Source organism: Macaca mulatta, chromosome 2 (genome assembly GCF_049350105.2).
Source record: "Macaca mulatta isolate MMU2019108-1 chromosome 2, T2T-MMU8v2.0, whole genome shotgun sequence".
In the NCBI taxonomy this organism is placed as follows: Eukaryota; Metazoa; Chordata; class Mammalia; order Primates; family Cercopithecidae; genus Macaca; species Macaca mulatta.
The window spans coordinates 104,059,627-104,076,981 of NC_133407.1; positions in this window are offsets into that span (position 1 = coordinate 104,059,627).

The following is a 17,355-nucleotide window of genomic DNA, read 5'->3' on the forward strand; positions in this document are numbered from 1 at the left end:
ATTTGGCTTGTTTTATTTTGCTTTTTCTCAGAGGCATCTCCTTGTTTTGTTTTTACTTCCTCATTCTAGATATGAAGCACGATTCATCACTCAAGCCCCTTCTTTTTCTTACTCCCTGAGTTTCCATGTCCTCTTGGGAATTCCTCCCTCCCTTTCTTCCTCTTCCACTCGCGACCAGCCTCCCCACACGCTCCTTTCTCTCCACCTAAGAGACGACTTGTTAGGGGAACTTAGGAAGCTCCTGCCTTGTTTCTCATGGTTACATCATCTGAAAGTCTTTTATTCCTTCAAACTCACCATATGGTCCCCCTCACTTCTGGGCTTTCTCATGTGGGATTCCCTGATCCTGGCTCATCCTTTCCCATCACATTGGGTGGTTCACTCTCTCAACCATCCTTCAAGGCTCCTCTGAAATGACAATTCCTCCTGAAGCCTTCCGAAGCCTTGCCCACCACAGATTAAATGCATCTCCTATCTGCTTTCATCACATCTTGAACTTTCTCTGTCAAAATCACAACACTGTCTTGGCACCTCATTTGTGCCAAGCGTGGCTTCTCTGGTGGTGCTAGGGAGCCTCATCCTCCTTGTGGTCACGTAGCCTACCCACTAGATAATTATAGAGTCCAAATGAGAAGAGTGCTTTTGCTACACAACACATCACCATCGCTTTACAGAAGTCCCACAGCTCCTGCTGCAGTAATCCCTGTAGCTGTCAGCCCTGCAAGGACAGGCTGTGTCTGTCTTGCTCATCCTTGAATCCCCAGTGCTCAGCAGAGGGCCGGAATGTGGTAAATCTTCAATAAATATTTGTTGACTCAGTGACTAGATGAATTAATTTCCTTAGAGTAACTGATGCTGGCTAGAATTTTGAGGATCTACTGAATATCAGAGAGACAACAAAAGGGAAAGAATGAATATACCAGAAGCCCCCACATGGCTTTAAGTAGAGCAGCTTCTAACACAACCAGTTCACTCCCAAGGTCAGGCTCTCCAAGATCCGGTCCACATTTCCCTGCTCACTGAGATATTCTGGAGGGAGGGATTTGGGGATGGAAGTAGGGGCAGGGGAGGGAAAAGAGAAAGAAGGGAAGAATGACAGAGGGGGATTCTCACACCACTACCCCTCCAGGGTCTACCTGTCCATTCTATTTACCATCATTAGAAGACTGAGATGAAAACAGTGTGATGGTTTTAGAATGCTTCTTTCTTGGTATCTGCCCCAGATACTTTCAAACAAGGACCTCTTTCAGAGAAGCAGGTCCAGTGGAAGAATAAGGTAATGGAAATGTATAATGTAGTTTAAAAAGAGAGAAAGTTTGAAAATAGCATCATAAAAGCAAGATTTCTTCCTCTTTCCAAACACATTTTAGAAAATCTAAATAACAGAAATGAAAATATATATGTCATCATATGTGGAATATAACTAAAATGGTATACAGAGGAAACTTCTTTCCTTAAATATGTGTTTCAATAAAAAAAGGAGAGCATTAAAATAAATGAATTAAGCGTCTAACTCAGTAAGTTAGAAAAATAGCAACAAAATAAACCTAAGCAAAGTAGAAGGAATGAATGTTGAGAAAGGAGAAATAATGAATTGCAGAACAGAGAATAATAAAACAAATTACAAATCCGGGTTTGGATTCTTTGGCAAAACCATGAAAGAGATAAAGCATTAGCTATCTTAATCCAGAAAAATATGGAAGAGTACAAAAGCACAAAATTTTTAAAAATGTTAAAGTGAAAATAAAACAGATATAGAGGAAATTAAAAGAATCACAAGGGATTACTTTGCTCGACTCTATGTAAATATGTCAAACACTTAGATGAAATGGGTAATGTTCTAGGAAAACACACTTTACAAAAATTGACTTAAGAAAAGTTAGAGAACTGTAATAAACGAAGTACTATAAAGAAATGGAGAAGTTGTCAAAGAGTTGCCCTTCAAAAAGCACCAGGCCCACATGGTTTCAAGAGAAATTATTGCAAACTTTTAAAGAAGAAATTATTTCAGTGTTATTTAAATTATTTCAAGGCATTAAAAAAAGGGAGAAAAACTTCCAAATTATTTTCATGAAGCAAGCATGATATTGATATCAATGCCCACAAAGTTGCACAAAAAAGAAAGTCACGGTTCAATCTCACTTATACTGAAACAAAAAATCCTAAATACAATAAATTCAAGAGCACATTAGTAGAAAACATATCTTAATCTAGTTGAGTTTAGTCCAAGAATATACCAACAATTTAATAACAATAACTTAGGAAGGTTTAATAATAGAAAATCTTTCTTGTTGTTGTTTAAAAAAACCAAGAAGTTACAAAAAAGTGACAACTTCATTAAATTTTCTAACATATTTTATTGCTTAGTATTTTTATTTGAGATATATAATAGGGTGGCATCTTAACAGTCTCAGTGTTTAAGGTCTGTAAACGTCTTGACCAGGTCTTGATTGCTGCAAGAAGTTGGGTAGCACTGCAGACTGGCTGTGTTGGATGGGGATCCTGGGGTCTGCTGGTTGACACACTTTTAACACAAGTGGACCTGGAGGCTGAGTATGAGAGAGAGAAAGGGAGCTGGTTAAAGACCCCACCCCAACACGGGATAGATAGCCACAGCATTCCCCTACCCAGCTGAGGTCTGTAGTACTCTTGGGGTTTGGACTTGTCAAGGAGCTCAAAGAAAAGTGCTCTGGCTCTTGTGGTGGGGAGGTAGGAAAGGGGGAATCCTGCAGGGACTGGCATTTGCACTGTAGCCAAGGTGGCAGCTAATTTCTTTTTCTTTCTTTTTTTTTTTTTTTGAGACGGAGTCTCCCTCTGTCACCCAGGCTGGAGTGCAGTGGCGCCAGTTCGGCTCACTGCAAGCTCTGCCTCCAGGATTCACACCATTCTCCTGCCTCAACTTCCCAAGTAGCTGGGACTACAGGCGCCCGCCACCATGTGTGGCTAATTTTTTGTATTTTTAGTAGAGACGGGGTTTCACCGTGTTAGCCAGGATGGTCTCTATTTCCTGACCTCGTGATCCACCCATCTTGGCCTCCCAAAGTGGTAGGATTACAGGTGTGAGCCACCACGCCTGGTCTTCTTTCTTTTTTTAAAATAACAAATCCACCTTATTCAAGGCACTCAGTAACCATTCCTCCCTGGAGGCTGGAAGACAGAGCTAATTTCTAGGACAGTTAAAAGAATAACATTTTTAGATGCAGCCAAAGAGTGAAGTTGACCTTGAGGTTGAGGGGAGAAGGTTAAGGTTCTTGGGGATGAGCATGGAAGTGAATCATGCTAGCCACCACGGTTCAGTGATGGCCTAGAGGAGAATCAATGAGAGCTGCACAATTTGGAATGTTTTCAGCCTGATGTACTTACTGGTGTATGTGATAGAGATTAGTGTACATTGACAGAGAGACAGAGACAAAAACAGGGGTGGGGAGGAGACGGGGAGGGTGAAGGGGAGGGGAGAAACAGGGTGAGGAGAGAGGGAGAAAGATTCATTTTATATTTTAAGTAAAGAGTAATTATGGATCAATACTCCATACAGTGAACCTGCCTGTACTGGTTTCTGGTTTGCAGCAATAGCTGCCATGTACTGAGATTGCTTCCCTGGAGGAGCGCAGGAAGCTGCCTCACACCATGCCAGGTTGACTGGGCTTATTCCTGGGCACCCTCTTGCTAGGCTGCACGTGCTACTTAATTAGATCTTCAACACATCCACCCATATGCTAGTGCTTTGAGGACAAGCTTCTACCTATAAGCACTGGATTCATTAACCTAAGAAAACATAGAAAGTGAGGTCTGGGAGAGCCTGTGTTTTGGAAAGTCTCTCCTTTCATGTCAGCTATGTGGGAATCCAGCTCTGAGACACAGCACTGAAAGCCAGAGAAGCAGAGGAGAGCTTGCGCTTACTGGCCCTAACCTCTCCCCTACCCTAGAATCCTCCCTGCCACATCTCCGAGGGTTGGTAGCCAGCTCCTCTTTCATCTCTTTGAGGGACAGGGAGCTTATGACAGCAAAACTAAGCCCCTTTTATTTCTTAAATAAGAGCCTCTCTTGATGCAACTTGGCCTACTTCCTCATTTTACAAACCCGTCAGTCTCATAACTGAAAAATGACATTTCATCATTGTTTTGTTTTCTGTATCTTTGATACAGAAAAGTTGAGTGTCTTTTTTCATACGCTTATATTGATCATTCATATTCATCCTTCTGTGATTTAACACTACATTTCATTTGCTCATGTTTTTCCTATCGGTGTGATGTTTTCAAGATTCGTTTAAAAGAGTTTTACATGACTTAAATTATAACCTTTGTTTTTCACATTTATTTTCTTATTTCTTTCCGGGTTTATACTTTTCCTTTTGTTATTGTTTTGTTATTTGTGAGAGAGAAAGAGAGCTGGTTAAGGTCCTTGGTGTCTATACAGACCCTGCCTCCAATAAGGGGTAGATAAACAATAAAATATGTTAGAAAACTTAGAGTAAATATTTTAAATTTTATGTAGTTATACCTTCCTACATGAGATATTATATTGTATTTATTCATAGGAACTCCTTCTCATCTTGAAATAACTTAAATATTATTTTTTAACATTTAGATGTTTATGTCCTTTTAAAAATATTTAGTGTATATTTCACACATCTTAATTTTTATTTATTATGAAGTCTAGGTTAGATCTAGCTTTTTTTCTCCTTCAAAAACAGCCATTTTCTTCAATACCATTTGTTCAGTAATCCATCTCCTCGCCTTAGTTTCTGATACATATGTTAGAGTAGGTAGCTAAGCAGACATGAGCAGAGCAGGCGAGGGCCTCCCCACTATCCCTTAGAATGTCGGGCAACCGTCAGGTGATGGTCAGGCAGTTGTTAAACTGGCTCGCTAAAATAATAATTGGCCACAGCTGGCACCAAGGAAAGGCAGGCTCCCAATAGATAGAAAACATCTGAAACTGGTGATCAGCAGCTTCCCAGTAAGATTTCAGGAGCTGGGCGAGTGGGCTCCAGCATGCGTACTAAGAGGCAAAATGGCAGAGTTTAACTGGTGTGTGACCTTCCTCTAGAAATGCTGAACTGGTAAGTGAAAAAAAACACCTCAAACGGGCATGCACTCAACTTCAGTAAGAAGGAACCCACATGCGGCTCCTCCCAAGTGCTGTCAGGCCACTGTGCCTGCGGACAGCCCACCCCCAGAGAAGAATCGGGGGGAAGAAACACAAATCTTGGAATCATGCCAATGATTCCCCAAGTCAAGAGCTGAATGGAGCTCTTGGATCTCTCAGGTCAACCACTTGGCTCTCTTCCAAATGTACTTGATTTTCTTTCATTCCTGGTCTAAAACTTTTTAATACACTTTCAGTCCTGCTCTGAAACTTGCCTCAGTCTCTCACTCTGCCTTATGCTCCTCAGATGAATTCTCTCCTCCTAGGAGGCAAGAATTGAGTTGCTGCAGACCTGTACAAATCCCCACTCTGAACACATATGATAGGCAAAATTCCCCAACACACTAAGGTCCAGTTTTCTGGAGCAGCTTTAATCATTATACATTTCTTTCTGGTGTTGGATGGAAATCTGTCACCTTTTAACTTTTACTTCTTGAAACTTCTGCTCCTGTGCCTCCAAAATATGAGGACCCTTATGACATTATTCTGTGAACGTGTATAAGGGGCTCTGTGGATATATGTGTCGCCAACAAGGCATCTTACTATAGGTTGCACTTTGCTCTGTCTTCTTTAGCGAGAGGACGTTATCTCCCATATCACAGTGTAGCTTGGCTAGAAACCACTTTGATGCCCCTGAGGGCAGCTTTCCCCAAGGGCTATGTGTAGGGAAGATAGCCTTAATTGTTAAGGGAGAAACATGTTTTCAAGATGTGTTACATTTTAAAGGTCTAAAAATAAGGCAACCTTACTCATGGGTAGCCAGACAGGTGGCAGAGATGGAGAAGGGGAGATAGTGGTTCTGAGTCTGCATGAGGGCCTGGAACCAGACCTGCCTGGGCACTAATGGGGCCAGTTTGTGGCCTGTTTCCACCCTGGGGAAGAGACTGGAAGTGTGCGTGTGGACTAAAAGAGAGTTACTACTTTGGTGCCCAAGCTGATAAGCCTCTGTACTTGCATAGGGATCATCCCTGTGGATGAGCACCTGTGGGAGAGTGTGGGTCTAAGCTCCAAGAGCCATCGTCTGTTGCAGTGAGAAACAGTGGTTGCCATGGGACATCCAGACTCCAGTTCCCTCTGCAGCATCAGGGAAGGCTGACTGCTTTCTGTCTGGGATTCTTGTTTGCATCAGGAAAGGCTGACTCCTTTGTGACTGAGTAACCCCCTGGGAATCCAGTTTGGGCAACTGGGAAGCCTCAAGGGGAATATACTGAATTAACTGTTAATAATGTTTGTGTCTACTTAAGTAATTAATCAGAAAAAGTAAAGATTTGACATGCATTTGTGGAGCAGTTCAAACCAGTTAAACCTATCAAAATGGGTCACATCAGATCAAACAGTTTAAAACACGCAGCTATGGTTATTTCTTTCAAACCTTGTCATCTCCAGACTCAATATTCTGATTTGTATTATAATAAAGTCATTCTTTTTTTTTTTTTTTTTTGAGATGGAGTCTCGCTCTGTCTCCCAGGCTGGAGTGCAGTGGCCGGATCTCAGCTCACTGCAAGCTCCGCCTCCCGGGTTCCCGCCATTCTCCTGCCTCAGCCTCCCGAGTAGCTGGGACTACAGGCGCCCGCCACCTCGCCCTGCTAGTTTTTTGTATTTTTTTAGTAGAGACGGGGTTTCACCGTGTTAGCCAGGATGGTCTTGATCTCCTGACCTCGTGATCCGCCCGTCTCGGCCTCCCAAAGTGCTGGGATTACAGGCTTGAGCCACCGCGCCCGGCCAAAGTCATTCTTAAAATGGCTTAACTTTCAGTACTCTTATTACCCTTATTTAGTTCATCTCCAGTTTGCCAATATTGCCATTAAGCCACAGCATCTAGAATTTACCAGATAATCCAATGAAGCCAGCAGATTGGTAATCACTCTTGTTCTGGATACAGTATGGGTTACATATTTTCTATTTGTCTCTTCAGATCCACTTTCCACACTTCTCTACCCTGGCCTGGGCCTGGGCGACTGGCTGGTGTGGGCTGAATGGGCTGCATCAAGGGTCTTCCTTGCTCTCTGGCTTCTGGTTGGGTTTGGCCAAGGGGCATCAGTAGAGATAGGAGGAGAGTGAGGACCCGGTGCTTACTGCCCTGGCTTTCTTCTGCTTTGTCCCTCTACCCAAGGCCACAGCTCTTTTAGGCAGGTGTCTCTGATAACTCTTCTCTCCTGGTTTCCTTCCTTGGTCCTTGAGACATAAGGATGACAATAGCTTCCACTCTTATACCATATTTTGTGTTTTTCTTAGTTTTTCCTGCACTTTTATAAATAGTTCTCATTTAATGCTCCCTAATTACTCCATTTGACATTGTCATTTGTTTCCTAGGCATATGCATTTTGTGAAACATCCAGGTGTTTCTTATGCACATTATATTTGAGAACCATTGAGTGAACACTGCTGAGGTGGCTAAATGGAATTCCTACCAGCTTTTAAAATTATATTATAGAAACAATGATACATATGAGACTCCTCCTCTTGCTTCCCAGTGAGGGTGCAGAGCCATGCACATTATTGTTTGGCTGGATCTCTACATCAGTGAATTGCTCTGAAATTGACCTTCTTATGGTAGAAGGTAGGTCCTGCCTGAAAACCAAAGGCTGGGCAAGAAGAAACTGGGACTTTGATAAGCCAGGGCTGGTAGAGTTTCAGGAATTAAGAGCTGAGCAGTCACAACAGAAGTGATTCGCTTATATCCTTCTCTGCCGGAGCTTGTATAGGGATAGCAATATCCCATTGAAGCGGCTGGTGACAAGTTCCCAAGGGTGCTCACTGAGTGAGAAGGACTGTGCTACTGGGTGGACAACCTAGGAGGGATATTAGACATCCTGCCTTTTCAAAAACTGTACTAGGAAAAGTTACCCTTGAGGTTGGGGGAAGGTGACACTTATTTATAGTTGCTTTCTCAGAACTTTGTTCTGTTAAATGCAAAATTCTTCTCAAGGTAAATGTACAGTAACTAATAATAACTGCTGCCTGAGTTGCAGAAAAGACCTACCCACGAGGCCCCCCGTTCTCACTCTCTTTCCATTAGTTCATTCTTCCTGGAGCAGCCTGAGTGACATTTTATTTTATTTATTTATTTTTTATTTATTTTTTTGAGACAGAGTCTCGCACTGTTGCCCGAGCTGGAGTACAATGGTGCAGTCTCAGCTCATTGCAACCTCCGCCTCCCAGGTTCAAGCGATTCTTCTGCCTCAGCCTGCAGAGTAGCTAGGATTCCAGGCACTCGTCACCACGCCCAGCTAATTTTTTTTTGTATTTTTGATAGAGATGGGATTTCACCATGTTGGCCAGGCTGGTCTCAAACTCCTGACCTCATGATTTGCGCGCCTCGGCCTCCCAAAGTGCTGGGATGAGTGACATTTTAAAGTACAAATTGGACTCCATCACCTCTCCCACTAAAGATTAGGACAGGTTTCTTAGTGCACTTGGGGAAGGCACACAGAAGAAACACACTAGAGTCCTACTTCCTTCATGTGCTTGTTTATTTGTTATTTCTTAACTTTCTGATTGGATGACTTTGTTAGACAAACAAAGTGTAACAGCTGAGCTTACATGAACACAGTTTGTGTTGATGCATAAAAAACAATGACCGCCAAATTGCACAGCCCTGCCCCATCTGCAGGGAGGGAGCAGGACAGAATGGAGCATGTGTATTGGCACCTTAGGGTGGGACTGTTCAACAGAAATAGAACACAGTCCTTTCTAGTAGTCATAGTAAAAACAACCAGGTGAAATCAATTTTAATAATTAACTTTAATAATATCAAATATACAATAATATCAAATAAAGTTGTGTTCAATAGAATTTATTTTTACCCGGCTCCAGATTTTCAGTTTGCACTTAAATTAATCAAAATTAAATAATATTAAAAATAGAGTTACATCACAGTAGTTACATTTTAAAGGCTCTGCAATCACACGGACTAGTGGCTACTATAGTGTAATACGGTCTTAAGGTTCTGCCACAGCAAACAACCACAGCCTTACCCACACTGCACAGGAGGCTACCCTTGTCTCTGCTGCTTTCTTATCTCCCTTCAGAACCTCTTTCCATTGCTTTCCTTCTCCCTGTGATCTTTGCAGCTCTTAAGAACTGTCATCTGTCTCAAAGTCCCCACTTCACCCATCCCTTCTCCCCATACACTCCGTGGTGTTCTTCCAACATCCCTCTTAGAAGGTAAGAAGATAGATTAAAGGCATTTGCAAAGAAGTGTGAATGAGGCTTCAGGCACAAATCTCCTATCCAAAATTATCCTCTAATTGCTGAAAAGCAGTGGGAACCAATTACAATGAATTCTACTACACAGCTTTTAATCTTGGGGTCTAATATTCAAGGACTTAGCTTGCTGACCATCAAGTCTCCCCGCCCTCTCCTAATCCACTCCCATACCCTTCCTCACCCTTGCAAGCCAAGACCTCTAAGCTCAGTCAACACAGGTCTTGTTCACAAGTAATAAAATAGGTCCCATGTAGATAGCATGGATAATGTCAGATTTGTAAACTGATATCTGGAATCTCCAAAATGACCCACCAAGGGAACCATTATACTCCTGTTCCATGGACTCAGAGGGTGCAGCCAGGATGGAGATATGGGTCTCTCTGACCACAGCCATGGGCTGCTTAGCACCAGCCTGCCCCTGGGACCTCAGCTCTCTGGTAGGTGAGGACAGAAATCTGAGCAGCAAAGCCAAGTGAAAGAGCTGGTTCCAGGAGGGGCTTCCAAAGGGCTGTAGATTCACTGAGTGTCCACAGCAAACTGTGTGCAAACTTCTGAGGGCAGACACCTTGTCTCCTACCCACAGGGGCTGTTGTACCCAAAGAGGACAGATTCAGTGTTACCTGCATCTGGTGGAAATTATCTCCAAGATGGTTCACTTACGTTCCCTACAATGGTTTGTTTTGTTATTGATAATATTCTTTTACTTAAAAAAATTGAGATGGCATAAAGAAATGTACCTCCTTCTATGTAACCATCACCCCAACCAAGATACAGAACATTTCCATTGGCCCAGAAATACTGTCGTGCTTCCTTCCAGATAGTGTTTCCTACAGGGATGAAAACTACTCTAACCTCTTACTATACATTAGTTATGCCTCTTCTTGAACTTCATAAACATGGGATTATGTAGGATGCATTTTTTGATCTGACTTCTGCTTAATATTGTTTGTGAGATTATTCTGCATTCTTTTACTGGTAATTTATTCTTCCATTGGAAAAAAATACCTAATTTTATTTTTTTGTCATGCCCTGTTGATGGGCATTTGGGTAATTTCCAGTGCTTGTATACTCTGACCAAAGCAGCTATGTCTTTAGGGGGACATATGCATTCATTTCTTCAGAATACATACCTGGGAATAAAACTGCTGGTCTGTAGGATAGGCATATATTTAACTTTATTAGAAACCAGCAAGCATTTTTCCAAAGTGGCTGCACTGTGCCTTTAACAGCTTCTTACAAGGTCCTGGTTCCTGGCCAGGCAGCTGGCAGTTCCACCTGGCAACCAGATTGTGGTAGCCTAATGGGGTTGTTTGTGCATCCTCAATCTGGATGCAGGTCAACAGAATCCAGCCTGAACCACCTTAAATAAAAAAGGGGGTATCACTGGCAAATGTAGTCCAGTGTGGGAAGGCCAAGATGTTTGGAGCCAGGGACTCTCTCTCCCCTTTCTGTCTCTCAGTTCTACTTCTCTCTACCTGCACTTGGACTTCTGCCAAGCTGGCCATTTCCATATGACTGAGGTATGGCCTGGGCTCCCCTCCTTAAAGCTTTGCAAGCATTTGGAGTCCTTCAACCCAAAGATAAAAGATGGCGAAAATTAAAACTACCCTCAAGATGCCATTTTTAACTTGTTAGATTGGCAAAATTCCAGAGTTTGATAACACTTTTTATTGACATGGCTATGGGGAAATGGGCATTGCATACACTGCAAGTGAGAGCGAAAAATTGGTGCAACCCCTAGAGATAGAAATTAGCCTGCATGTATGGAGAAAAGTAATCTTATTTCTAGAAATGTATCATATAAATATTCTCAAAATATTGTATATTGTATATGCAAAACAATATACATACAAGGCTAGTCATTGCAGTGTTGTTTGAAATAGCAAAGACAGGAAATTCCTAAATGTCCTTTGAAAGGGCACTGATTAGTAACAATGCATATATTTAATGGAATACTCTGTAGCTGTAGTATTTTTTTAAAATAAAGATACAGGTGAGGAAGTACTTCATCTACTGATGTGGAAAGATTTCCACCAAGATACAGTGTTAAAAGAAAATAAAATTCAACAGCAGAAAATACGCACCTTATGCCACAATTTGTGTAACAAAAGGTAGAAAACAAATTTGTACTTGTTTGTGTATGCACAAAGAAACCATGGAAGGATACCCTAGGAAGTATCTGGTTGTGGGAGTAGAACTAGAGAAAGAGAGAGAACAAGACTTTTTACTGTATACTTTCTCTTTTTAGACATTTTGATTTTTGAACTACGTAAATGTATTGCGTAGTTAAAATAATACTTTGAATTTTAAGTTGAAAATTTTAGCCTTGATTGTCCAGCTTCAGTAATGTGCCTGTCTCTGCACCAATCACTGTGTCTAGAGTGGGGTGCTATTTTTACTACCTAGAAAGGGTTTGGAGGAACTTCTCTCCTCCCAGGAGAAGAGGAGTACTGTTCTGAGAAGATGAAACTAAAAATGCTCATTATACCCAGGAAGCAGGGTCAGGTGGATCCCAAAGTTGTGGTGCAAGGTTGCTTGCGAGGATTTTCGAGGCATCGAGGACAGTGGTCTCTGGAGTCCCAGATAAGATCCTTCCACAGTGCTACTTAGCTAATCTACTAATCTACTAGATCCCTTTCCCTTACCTGGCCAGTCCCCTGGAATTAAAGGCACTGACAGAAGCTCCCTTTCATGCTTGTATAGGGCAGTTCTAAGGGGAATTTGAAGGTAAAGGAGTATCCTGTTGCTGCTGACATATCCTCAAGCCCTTCTGTTTTACTGATGTGACTGATTCCACCATACCCCAACCACTCACACCTAGCCTTTTCTTTATAATACTTCCAATCTTAGTTGACTTCGGTCCTTGGTTTTATCCTTTATTTTTGCATTTAGAACAGTCTTGCTGTATTCTTCAGAACAAGTATGTCATAAGCAAATTATGAGAGGGGATTTTTCTGCATGTGATTTATTGGGGGAGAGCTCTCAGCAGAAAGGGGGGAAAGAAAGTAGGTTAAGGCTGGGAACAGAACTGAAAAGGATGAACTTGGTTTCAGCCTGATCTTTCTGGGAGCTTTGGAGTATCAATTGTACCACAGAATCATTGTCACTTTGAGGCAAGGGCACCTGCATTTTGTATTCCTGTGTTAATAAGTCATTGGTTGATGGCTTGCAGGGAGGGGACATGCCTAACCTCCTGGCAAGATGGCTGCTGTTCCATTGGCTGAGGGCAGTTTTCCAGAGAAGGGGCAGTGGCCAACACTCACAGCAGCTGGGGGACCGGCACACCTGCTTACACGGGGATCTGAGCAGGGTGCTCACAGTGTTCAGCATTAGTTTTGTTGGGTATCTTTAGGGGGCCACTTCTTTCTGAGCACTTTAAGATGAGATTTGCTTAATTGCCATTTCTTCTATCCTCTCCTTATTTACCTCTCCCACACACTGCTGCATTATTTTTTTAATTTTTTGGTTTTTGGTTTGGTTTTTTAAAATTTCTAAGTTTTTTATTTCAAAGGCTTTTGGGGTACAAGTGGTTTTTTTGTTACGTGGATGAATTCTATAGCAGTGACTTCAGAGACTTTAGTGCACATATCACCCCTGTAGTGTACATTGTACCAATTGTGTGGTTTTTTAAATCCCTAATCCCTCCCCCCACCTTCCCTCTTCTGAGTCTCTTCTGAGTCTATTATATCACTCTGTGTGCCTTTGCATACTCACAGTTTAGTTCTTACTCATAAGTGAGAACATACAGTTTTTGATTTTCCACTCCTGTGTTACTTCACTTAGAATAATGGCCTCCAGCTCCATTCAAGTGGCTGCAAAAGACATGGTTTTATTCCTTTTTATGGCTGAGTAGTATTTCATAGTATATGTATACATTTTCTTTATCCACTCATTAGTTGATGGGCATTTAGGTTGGTTCCACATCTTTGCAATTGTGAATTGTGCTGCTATAAACAGACATGAGCAAGTGTCTTTTTTCTATAATGACTTCTTTCCCTTTGGATAAATACCCAGTAGTGGGACTGCTGGATTGAGCGGTAGATTTATTTTTAGCTCTTTAAGGAATCTCCATACTGTTTTCCATAGAAGTTGTACTAGCTTACATTCCCACCAGCAGTGTGTAAATGTTTCCTTTTCTTCACATCCATGCCAACATCTATTGTTTTTTGACTTTTTAATTATGGCCATTGTAGCAGAAAAAAAGAGGTATCTCATCGTGGTTTTGATTTGCATTTCCTTGATGATTAGTGATACTGAGCACTATGTTGAATAGAAATGGCGAAAGTGGGCATCCTTGTCTTGTTCCATGTCTCAGGGGGAATGGTTTCAAGTTTTCCCCATTCGGCATAATGTTGGCTGTGAGTTTGTCATAGATGGCTTTTATCACCTTGAGGTATGTCCTTTCTATGCCAATTTTGCTGAGGGTTTTTAATCATAAAGCAATGCTGGATTTTGCCAAATTCTTTTTCTGCATCTATTGAGATAATCATATGATTTTTGTGTTTAATTCTGTTTATATGTTGTATTACATTTATTGACTTGCATATGTAAAATCATCCCTGCATTCCTGGTATGAAACCCACTTGATCATCATGTGTTATCGTTCTAATGTGCTGTTGGAATCAGTTGGCTAGTATTTTGTTGAGGATTTCTGCATCTATGTTCATTAGGGATATTGCTCTGTAGTTTTCTTTTTTTAAATTATATCCTTTCCTGGTTTTGGTATTAGAGCAATACTGGCTTCACAGAATAATTTAGGGAGAATTCCCTCTATATCTTTTGGAATAATTTCAGTAAGACTGGTACCGATTCTTCTTTGAATGCCTGATAGAATTCACCTGAGAATCCATCAGGTCCTGGACTTTTTTTGTTGGCAATTTTAAAATTACTGTTTCAATCTCGCTACTTGTTATTGGTGTGTTCAGAATTTCTATTTCTTCCTGGTTTAACCTGGGAGAGTTGTATATTTCCAGAATTTTCCATATACTCTAGATTGTATAGTTTGTGCACATAAAGGTTTTCATAGTACCCTTAAATGATCTTTTGTATGTCTGTGGTATTGATTGTAATACCTCCCATTTCATTTCTAATTGAGCTTATTTGGATCTTCTCTCTTCCTTTCTTAGTTAATCTCACTAAAGGCCTATCAATTTTGTTTATCTTTTCAAAGAACCGGCTTTTTGTTTCATTGATTGTTTTGTATTTGTGGTGGTTGTTGTTTCAATTTCATTTAATTCTGCTCTGATCTTTGTTATTTCTTTTCTTCTGCTGGGTTTGGGTTTGGTTTGTTCTTGTTTCCCTAGTTCCTTGAGGTGTGACCTTAGATTGTCTATTTGTCCTCTTTCAGACTTTTTAATCTAGGTATTTAAGGCTATGAACTTCCCTCTTAGCATGGCTTTAGCTGTGTCCCAGAGGATCTTGATTTCATTGTTGACCCAAACATCATGAAGGAGCAGATTATTTAATTTCCATGTATTTGCATGGTTTTGATGGTTCCTTTTGGAGTTAATTTCCAATTTTATTCTACTGTGGTCTGAAGAGGTACTTGATATAATTTCAATTTTCTTAAATTTATTGAGACTTATTTTGTGGCCTATCATGTGTTCCATATTGGAGAATGTTCCATGTGCTAATATAAAGAATGTATATTCTGCATTGGTGGGTAGAATGTTCTGTAAATTTCTGTTAAGTCCATTTGTTCTAGGGTACAGTTTAAATCCATTGTTTCCTTGTTAACTTTCTGTCTTGATGATCTGTCTAGTGCTGTCACTGAAATATTGAAGTCTCCTGCTATTATCGTGTTGCCATCTATCTCATTTCTTTTTTCTTTTTTCTTTTTTTTTTGAGACTGAGTCTCTCTCTCTGTTGCCCAGGCTGGAGTGCAGTGGCGCATCTCTATTCACTGCAAGCTCTGCCTCCCAGCTTCACGCCATTCACTTGCCTCAGCCTCCTGCTTAGCTGGGACTACAGGCACCTGCCACCATGCCCAGCTAATTTTTTGTATTTTTTTAGTAGAGATGGGGTTTCACTGTGTTAGCCAGGATGGTCTCGATCTCCTGACCTCGTGATCCACCTGCCTCTGCCTTATCTATCTCATTTCTTACATCTAGTAGTAATTGTTTTATAAATTTGGGAGCTCCCATGTTAGGTGCATATATATTTAGGATTGTGATATTTTCCCATGTTAGGTGCATATATATTTAGGATTGTGATATTTAGGATCATTGTGATATGATCCTTTTATAATTATATATATCTCTCCTTGCCTTTTTAAACTGTTGTCTGTTTTAAAGTCTGTTTTGTCCGATATAAGAATAGCTACTCCTGCTCACTTTTGGTTTCCATTTGCACAGAATATCTTTTTCCACTTCTTTACCTTAAGTTTATGTGAGCACGTCTATGTTAGATGAGTCTCTTGAAGACAGCAGATACTTGATTGGTGGATTTTTATCCATTCTGCCATATTTTAAGTGGAGCATTTTGGCCATTTACATTCAACATTAATATTGAGATGTGAGGTACTGTTTTATTGATTATGCTAGTTGTTGCCTGAATACCTTGGGTCTGTTATTTTATATAGGCCCTGTGCGGTATATGCTTTAAGGAGGTTCTATTTTGGTGTATTTCTAAGTTTTGTTTCAAGATTTAGAATTCCTGTTAGCATTTCTTGTAGTGCTGACTTGGTGGTGGCAAATTCTCTCAGCATTTGTCTGAAAAAGACTTTATCTCTCCTTCATTTATGAAGCTTAGTTTTACTGGAAACAAAATTCTTGGCTGGCAGTTATTTTATTTGAGAATGCTAAAGATAGGACTCTGATCTCTTCTGGCTTGTAGGGTTTCTGTTGAGAAATCTGCTGTTAATCTGATAGGTTTCCCTTTACAGGTTACCTGATGCTTTTGCCTCACAGTTCTTAAGATTCTTTCCTTCATCTTGACTTCAGATAACCTGATGACTATGTGTCTGGGTGATGATCTTTTTGCAATGAATTTCCCAGGTGTTCTTTGAGCTTCTTGTAGTTGAATGTGTAAATCTCTTGCAAGGCCCAGGAAGTTTTCCTCAATTACTCCCTCAAATATGTTTTCCAAACTTTCAGATTTCTCTTCCTCCTCAGGAACACCAATTATTCTTAGGTCTGGCCGTTTAACATAATCCTAAATTTCCTGGAAGCTTTGTTCAGTTTTTAAAACTCGCTTCTCTTTGTCTTTGTCTCATTGGGTTAATTTGAAGGCTTGTCTTTGAGCTCTGAAATTCTTTTTTCTACTTATTCAATTCTATTCTTCTAACTTTTCAATGCATTTTGTCTTTCTCTAAGTGTGTCTTTCATTTCCAGAAGTTGTGATTGTTTTTTCTTTATGATTTCTATTTCTCTAGAGCATTTTTCATCCATATCCTGTATTGTTTTAGCTTATTTAAATTGTTTTTCACCTTTCTCTGCTATTTCCTTGGGCAGCTTAATAATCAACCTTCTGAATTCTTTATCTGGCAATTCAGAGATTTCTTCTTGGGTTGGATGTATTGCTGGGGAGCTACTGTGGTCTTTTGGAGAGTGTTATAGAACCTGGCTTTGTCATATAACCAGAATTACTTTTCTGATTCCTTCTCATTTGGGTAGACTATTGCAGTGGAAAGATCTAGAATTCAAGTGCTGCTGTTCAGATTATTTTGTCACATGGGGTGGTCCCTTGATGTGGTGCACTCCCCTTTCCCCTAGGGATAGGGCTTTTTCTTAGCCAGACTGCAGTGATTGTTGTTGCTTTTCTGGGTCTAGCCGCCCAGTGGGACTATGAGGCTCTAGGCTGGTGCTAGGGAATGTCTGCAAAGAGTCCTGTGATGCAATCTGTCTTTAGGTCTCCCAGCTGTGTATACCAGCACTTGAGCAGGTGGAGGTGGTAGGGGAGTTAAATAGAATCTGTGAGAGTCCTTAGTTGTAGATATGTTTAGTGTGCTGGCTTTCTCAAATTCTGGTTATGCTGGTAGTGAAGTTGTCACATGGACAG